The sequence below is a fragment of the Entelurus aequoreus genome, linkage group LG21, assembly GCF_033978785.1.
Source record: "Entelurus aequoreus isolate RoL-2023_Sb linkage group LG21, RoL_Eaeq_v1.1, whole genome shotgun sequence".
NCBI lineage: Eukaryota > Metazoa > Chordata > Actinopteri > Syngnathiformes > Syngnathidae > Entelurus > Entelurus aequoreus.
In genome coordinates, this window is record NC_084751.1 from 835,678 (window position 1) to 843,534 (window position 7,857).

Genomic DNA, 7,857 nt, shown 5'->3' on the forward strand with positions numbered 1-7,857 from the left:
TACGTTAACATACCAGGCACGTTCTCAGTTGGTTATTTATGCCTCATATAACGTACACTTATTCAGCCTGTTGTTCACTATTCTGTATTTATTTTAAATTGCCATTCAAATGTCTATTCTTGGTGTTGGCTTTTATCAAGTAAATTTCCCGCGACTTATACTCCAGTGCAGGGGTGGGCAATTCATTTTTACCGGGGGCCGCATGAGCAACCCGAGCACTGCTGGAGTGCCACATCGACAATATTTCAATTAAATTTTGCTCAATATTATTTTTGATATATACCGTAAGATAAATAATAATAATAATAATAATTAATAATAATAGTAATACTTCAACATAGTGTGTGTAACAGCATTCCATGACTAATATAAATAAATTAACATTAATAATAAATGACAGTAAAATAAGCACACGTATGACTGAGGAGTCATAGTGTAACTTTGTGTGGTGTTTGAGTTGTCCGACTTTTTGTGTGGCCATAAACGCACCAGTGGTTTAGTGGTATGCGTGTTGGTGACAGATGACAAGTTGGTTTTGGCCTGGTTTGTACGGCAGAAAATGACTAGTTTTTCGAGATAGAAGTGTTTTACTCATGTTTTTGGTGTGGTTATGGCCGAATATAAACAGTTTTGCTCAATAAAGTGATCCATATAATTCCTGTCCTCGAAACATCTCGATAGACGTTACAATAATTGAATGGTGTTCAATTGAACGGTGTTGACAAACACCGTTAGGGCCGTTTGTTGTCACTGTCACTCAAAGTTGCATTGCAAAATTACATAGAATAAATATGTTTATTTTGTTTAGAATTCAGATGGGATTTTATTTGGTGCGCGGCATATATTTGCTGTGCGCAGAGGACGCTTGAGCAGTGCGCAATTGCGCAAGCACGCACCTTAGAGGGAACGTTGCTTGGCAGTCCATGTCTTGTTGGAAACACGCCATTCGTCATCAACTTTTCTCTTTTTAGCGTCTCGGGTGTAAACCGTGCATCACTTGTCGCTGTGCACCTTCACTCACAGGTTACACACGGACACACGCCCATAAATAATACTTTTCAAAATAAAAGCAGCACAGTTGTATTGCGCGCACGACATAGATGTTTTTTTAACTTTATTTTGTAATTTGTGATTCCTGCTGTTCACATTCACTCACAATCACGCACACGCATACGTCCACACGGAAGTAATACAAATAACGATTTTCAAAACAAAAGCAGCACCGTTGTGTTGCACACTCGACATAGATACTTTTTAAAATGTATTTTGTAATTTATAATTGGCCTCACGCGGGCCGGACAGGGACGCACAAAGGGCCGGATGCGGCCCGCGGGCCGCAGAATGCCCAGGTCTGCTCCAGTGCGATTTATATATGTTTTTTTCCTTCTTTATTATGCATTTTCAGCAGGTGCGACTTATACTCCGAAAAATACGGTAACTATCGTGAACGATGACGCTCGCCCTTCTAAATGGATTCTGGCATCCACTTCTGGGAAAAATCCGAACCCCTCTATAAGGATATCGGCAATGCATTGTGGGAAATGTAAAAAAAAAATGGAAACTCCTCTATACATATATTATATATACGTTCACGAATGCCTTTCTTACGCAGCTGCATACGTTTTGATTTCCCCCCCGGGGTTTGCCACCGTTTTCCCCTCCCGGTTTTCAACTTGTGAACCATGTAATCAGCGGTCTTGTACATGACAAATGGTGAGAATTGTGCTGTTTTGATATGAATATTTGTATACTTGACGCTATAGCGAGAACATGCCGACACCGGTCCGTCGACCCGTGACCCAGCTTAGAAACAACTTTGCTTTGTTGTTGTTGTTTGTTTTTTTTTTTTGTTTGTTTTTAGAAACGTAGAATAGTGAGACAGACGCCCTGATGTGAGAAAGTGTAAGACTGTCAGATTGTATCAGCAGACTGGAGTATTCGAGGGTATTAGCGCTCACTGGGGTTGCAAAAGGTTTCCGGAAAAGTGTAGAATTTGAGAAATATTTACCAGGACAAGTTCAAGTTGCTTTATTATTGTCCATTCTTAACATGTACAAGACATATAAGAAGTGAAATTACGTTTTGGACACATCCAATGGGAATACATGAGAAGTAACACTCACACTAGTTTTATTATGCTCATTTCATCACATGACTGTAAATGACATGAGTGGCGCCCCCTATGGGTTGTGGTCGAAATGTCTTTGTAGACATGCTAGTGTAAATATAATAAACAATGCTTTGTTTTATAATAATAAGACCAATGGTTCTCAAACTTTTTTTCTCCAAGTACCATCATAATGACCAACATTTAAATATAGTAAGCCTAAGTATTCATTAAAAACATTATTTAACAAGTGTAACTCCCATGTCCTTGAGGGTGCATGGGAGTTTGCCCAACCAGTCTACATGTGCTTTGTGGACTTGGAGAAGGCAATCGACCGTGTCTCTCGGGAAGTCCTGTGGGGAGTGCTCAGAGAGTATGGGGTATCGGACTGTCTGATTGTGGCGGTCCGCTCCCTGTATGATCAGGGTCAGAGCTTGGTCCGCATTGCCGGCAGTAAGTCGGACACGTTTCCAGTGAGGGTTGGACTCCGCCAAGGCTGCCCTTTGTCACCGATTCTGTTCATAACTTTTATGGACAGAATTTCTAGGCGCAGTCAGGGCGTTGAGGGGATCCGGTTTGGTGGCTACAGGATTAGGTCTCTGCTTTTAGCAGATGATGTGGTCCTGATGGCTTCATCTGGCCAGGATCTTCAGCTCCCACTGGATCGGTTCGCAGCCGAGTGTGAAGCGACTGGGATGGGAATCAGCACCTCCAAGTCCGAGTCCATGGTTCTCGCCCGGAAAAGGGTGGAGTGCCATCTCCGGGTTGAGGAGGAGATCTTGCCCCAAGTGGAGGAGTTCAAGTACCTCTGAGTCTTGTTCACGAGTGAGGGAAGAGTGGATGGTGAGATCGACAGGCGGATCGGTGCGGCGTCTTCAGTAATGCGGACGCTGTATCGATCCGTTGTGGTGAAGAAGGAGCTGAGCCGGAAGGCAAAGCTCTCAATTTACCGGTCGATCTACGTTCCCATCCTCACCTATGGTCATGAGCTTTGGGTTGTGACCGAAAGGACAAGATCACGGGTACAAGCGGCCGAAGTGAGTTTCTTCCGCCGGGTGGCGGGGCTCTCCCTTAGAGATAGGGTGAGAAGCTCTGCCATCCGGGAGGAACCAGTCTACATGTGCTTTGTGGACTTGGAGAAGGCATTCGACCGTGTCTCTCGGGAAGTCCTGTGGGGAGTGCTCAGAGAGTATGGGGTATCGGACTGTCTGATTGTGGCGGTCCGCTCCCTGTATGATCAGTGTCAGAGCTTGGTCCGCATTGCCGGCAGTAAGTCGGACCCGTTTCCAGTGAGGGTTGGACTCCGCCAAGGCTGCCCTTTGTCACCGATTCTGTTCATAACTTTTATGGACAGAATTTCTAGGCGCAGTCAGGGCGTTGAGGGGATCCGGTTTGGTGGCTGCAGGTTTAGGTCTCTGCTTTTTGCAGATGATGTGGTTCTGATGGCTTCATCTGGCCAGGATCTTCAGCTCCCACTGGATCGGTTCGCAGCCGAGTGTGAAGCGACTGGGATGGGAATCAGCACCTCCAAGTCATAGTCCATGGTTCTCGCCCGGAAAAGGGTGGAGTGCCATTGGGGAGGAGATCTTGCCCCAAGTGGAGGAGTTCAAGTACCTCGGAGTCTTGTTCACGAGTGAGGGAAGTGTGGATCGTGAGATCGACAGGCGGATTGGTGCGGCGTCTTCAGTAATGCGGACGCTGTATCGATCCGTTGTGGTGAAGAAGGAGCTGAGCCGGAAGGCAAAGCTCTCAATTTACCGGTCGATCTACGTTCCCATCCTCACCTATGGTCATGAGCTTTGGGTTATGACCGAAAGGACAAGATCACGGGTACAAGCGGCCGAAGTGAGTTCCCTCCGCCGGGTGGCGGGTCTCTCCCTTAGAGATAGGGTGAGAAGCTCTGTCATCCGGTAGGAACTCAAAGTAAAGCCGCTGCTCCTCCACATGGAGAGGAGCCAGATGCGGTGGTTCGGGCATCTGCTCAGGAGGCAACCCGAACGCCTCCCTAGGGAGGTGTTTAGGGCTTGTCCGACCGGCAGGAGGCCACGGGGAAGACCCAGGACACGTTGGGAAGACTATGTCTCCCGGCTGGCCTGGGAACGCCTCGGGATCCCCCGGGAAGAGCTGGATGAAGTGGCTGGGGAGAGGGAAGTCTGGGCTTCCCTGCTTAGGCTGCTGCCCCCGCGACCCGACCTTGGATAAGCGGAAGAAAATGGTTGGATGGATGGATATATTGAATGTTTTTGGCCATTGTAACATTACACACACAGTTTGAACAGTCACACTGTGTTTGAATATAGGAAAATAAAACACTGCACTTTAATCAAGTGATTATTACGTGCCACAGTTTGAGAATCATCATTACACAAATACTTAATGACTTACGAGCCGTTAGTTAAGTTGCTAAGATGTTTTGTTTGACTCCGGCCATGTTTTTCAACCACACATGTGCTTGTCACTTCCCTTACAGTGGGTACTTCTAACTTTCTTTCTTTTTTTTTTGTAGCTGTGTGAGAAATTTCAAGCCAATCCGACTTGTAGGGGTTTAATAACGGCGCCACCATGTGGTGTTTTTGTCAGAAAAATAATAGCACAGGCAACACAGTCAGGGTGCGTGTTTAGACACGTTTTCATCCTCATAATTGCGTTTTAATGACGATATTCAATTAATCCTTTGGTTTCATTGTCATAAATTGCAATGAGGGAAAATTGAGCCTCTGAGAACTACAATACATGTTGAAAAAAATATATATATATATTTATAATGTATAGCAATATTGTATGATAACATGTTTTGTAATCTATTTAATTCAAATTAATGTAATTTAATTAAAATTAAATACAATGTGAAATATATAAATGTATTTACATTTTAATAATACATTATAAATAACTTTTTAAAATGTTCTATTCATTGACATGAGAATTACAACCTTCTTCGTGATTATTGTGACCTTCTCTGATTGGCTGGGAGAGGTCACATGTTTCTACTTTCTTTATTTTAAACCTTTTATTTGTAATCCGCAACATTTAGTTTAGTTTAGTTTATTATTTCTTCGGTCAGTGGTCAACAAAATAAAATGTACTACTTTCTTCAATAGAATAATTTAGAATAGAGTCGAATAGATCGGGATTTTATTCTCATTGCCCGTGAAGAACAACAAAATTGGTGAACATTTTTAATCATTTATAAAACACATACATATCAATTGGAATTTTTTTTTTGCAGACAAGCAGGAAAACTAATATCAACGTAAAAAATAGGGAGTGTTTTGCACATTTTCCACATGTCATATATTCCCATGGAGGGTTTCTAACTGTAACTTTTGCAACCCTAGTCACACAAAAAGTGGGTCTGTATTTAAAAAAAAAAAAATTGCGCCTCATGGTCAGATTGACGCCGATATTTTTGCCATTGTGTTCATTGAACAGGTTGCACAATTTCCATTTTTTTTGACCAAATGGAAGAATAATAGTTTGGTGCTTCATTTCTTACTTAACACCACTTTTAGCCTTGTTGTTGTTTTCTCTTTAGGGGGGAATGCAATTGTTTTTTTTGTTTTTGTTTTGTTGGAGAAAAAAAAAAGTGTTCAAAACTACCATGTGACTAATTTAGACGCCCCCAAACCCTCTCAGTCAAAGCCTATAAAACTTTTTTTTTTTTTAATTCATTTAAAGGAGATTTTTGCTTTAAATGTTTTGGTCTTGACTTGAAGGATGTTTTTTGTTTTATTTTTATTTTCAAGCCACAACTTGGAATAATGGTCATTTTTTCTTGCAGGGCGGGAGAAAGGTCCCACTTCTAAAATAATAATAATTAATAAATAATGTTTGACTGTCATTTCTGAAGGCAATAGAAACTCATTCTGAAGTGGAATTTTTAAAAGCCTTGTACATTTTCCACTAGCTTTCTGATGCTAATGATGCTAACGTTCCTCGTATGCAGTAAGGCCTTTTGGTGTGTGAGTGTGTGTGTGTGTGTGTGTGCGTGTGTGTGTGTGTGTGTCGATTCAAGCCTTGTGGAACGCCAACGGTTCCGTCAAAAGTGCTATGGGGCTCCTTCAGTGTCTTGAAATTGAATAATAATAATAATAATAATAATATGAATAATAAAAAGGCTTGCTTGAGTGCTACACAGGAGTTCAGAACTTTGCCAATAGTGCGGGAAGATGTGAGTTTATAGAGAAATGTATTTAGGTAGAAATCTAAAGGGGACTTTCCTAAAACAACCCTCTTCGTCACCATTTCCTGTGCGGTTCAAAACACAAAATAAAAACTACTTTATGTTGAAAACCAAAACATGTTGTCTTCCTGACGCTGCACTTTTGCTCCTTTGTGGTTCGGCGTCCGTGTAACGCTTGCTGGTTTTACTGCACTGGTGTCTCCCCAGTGACCTGGAAGTCATTTAGGTGTCAAATTCATTAGGTACTAATACACACGCTAACCAGATACATCAAATAAGAAAATAAAAAGGGAAAAAATTAAGATAAATGTCGAATTAGCGAATGATAAAATTATTACATATGCCATTTGAATTAGAATGACACCAAATTAAATATGAATTACAATAAAATGAAACCGAATTTAAAAAAAATTCAGTTCCCCAACCAAATGATTAGGGGTGTGGGAAAAAATCGATTTGAATTCGATTTTTTTTAAAAATCGATTATTTAAAAAAAAAAGTGTTATTTAATTTATTTATTTTTTATTAATCAATCCAAAAAACAATACACAACAATACCATAACAATGCAATCCAATTCCAAAACCAAACCCGACCCAGCAACACTCAGAACTTTGAGAGGAGACACAAACACGACACAAAACGTAGTGAAACAAAAATGAATATTATCAACAACAGTATCAATATTAGGGCTGCAACTAACGATTAATTTGATAATCGATTAAGCTGTCGATTATTACTTCGATTAATAATCGGATAAAAGAGACAAACTACATTTCTATCCTTTCCAGTATTTTATTGAAAAAAAACAGCATACTGGCACCATACTTATTTTGATTATTGTTTCTCAGCTGTTTGTACATGTTGCAGTTTATAAATAAAGGTTTATTTAAAAATAAAAAATAAAAACATTTAAAAAAAAAAAAAAAAAGCCTCTGCGCATGCGCATAGCTTAGATCCAACGAATCGATGACTAAATTAATCGGCAACTATTTTTATAATCGATTTTAATCGATTAGTTGTTGCAGCCCTAATCAATATTAGTTACAATTTCAACATAGCAGTGATTAAAAATCCCTCATTGACATTCTCATTAGACATTTATATTAAAAAGAACAATAGTGTCACAGTGGCTTACACTTGCATCGCATCTCATAAGCTTGACAACACACTGTGTCCAATATTTTCACAAAGATAAAATAAGTAACATTTTTGGTTCATTTAATAGTTCAAACAAATGTACATTATTGCAATCAGTTGATAAAACATTGTCCTTTACAATTATAAAAGCTTTTAAAAAAATCTACTACTCTGCTTGCATGCCATCAGACTGAAATCCTATGTATTGAATCAATAGAGAATCCTTTTGAATCGGGAAAATATCGTTTTTGAATCGGAAAAAACACGATTTTGAATCGAATCGTGACCCCAAGAATCGATATTGAATCGAATCGTGGGACACCCAAAGATTCGCAGCCCTACAAATGATGTCCACGCTACATTCACGACTAGAGCAGGGATGCCCAAAGTGGGGCCGACGGGCCAAATTTGGCCTGTCGCATACTTGC

The 7,857-nt window shown here is 40.6% G+C and overlaps 1 protein-coding gene across 1 annotated transcript in view; it reads left to right on the forward strand.

The window, feature by feature from the left end:
• The window catches only part of taok3b (TAO kinase 3b), a 49,400-nt gene that overhangs the window by 30,250 nt on the left and 11,293 nt on the right, over positions 1 to 7,857 (forward strand). The window lies entirely within an intron of this gene.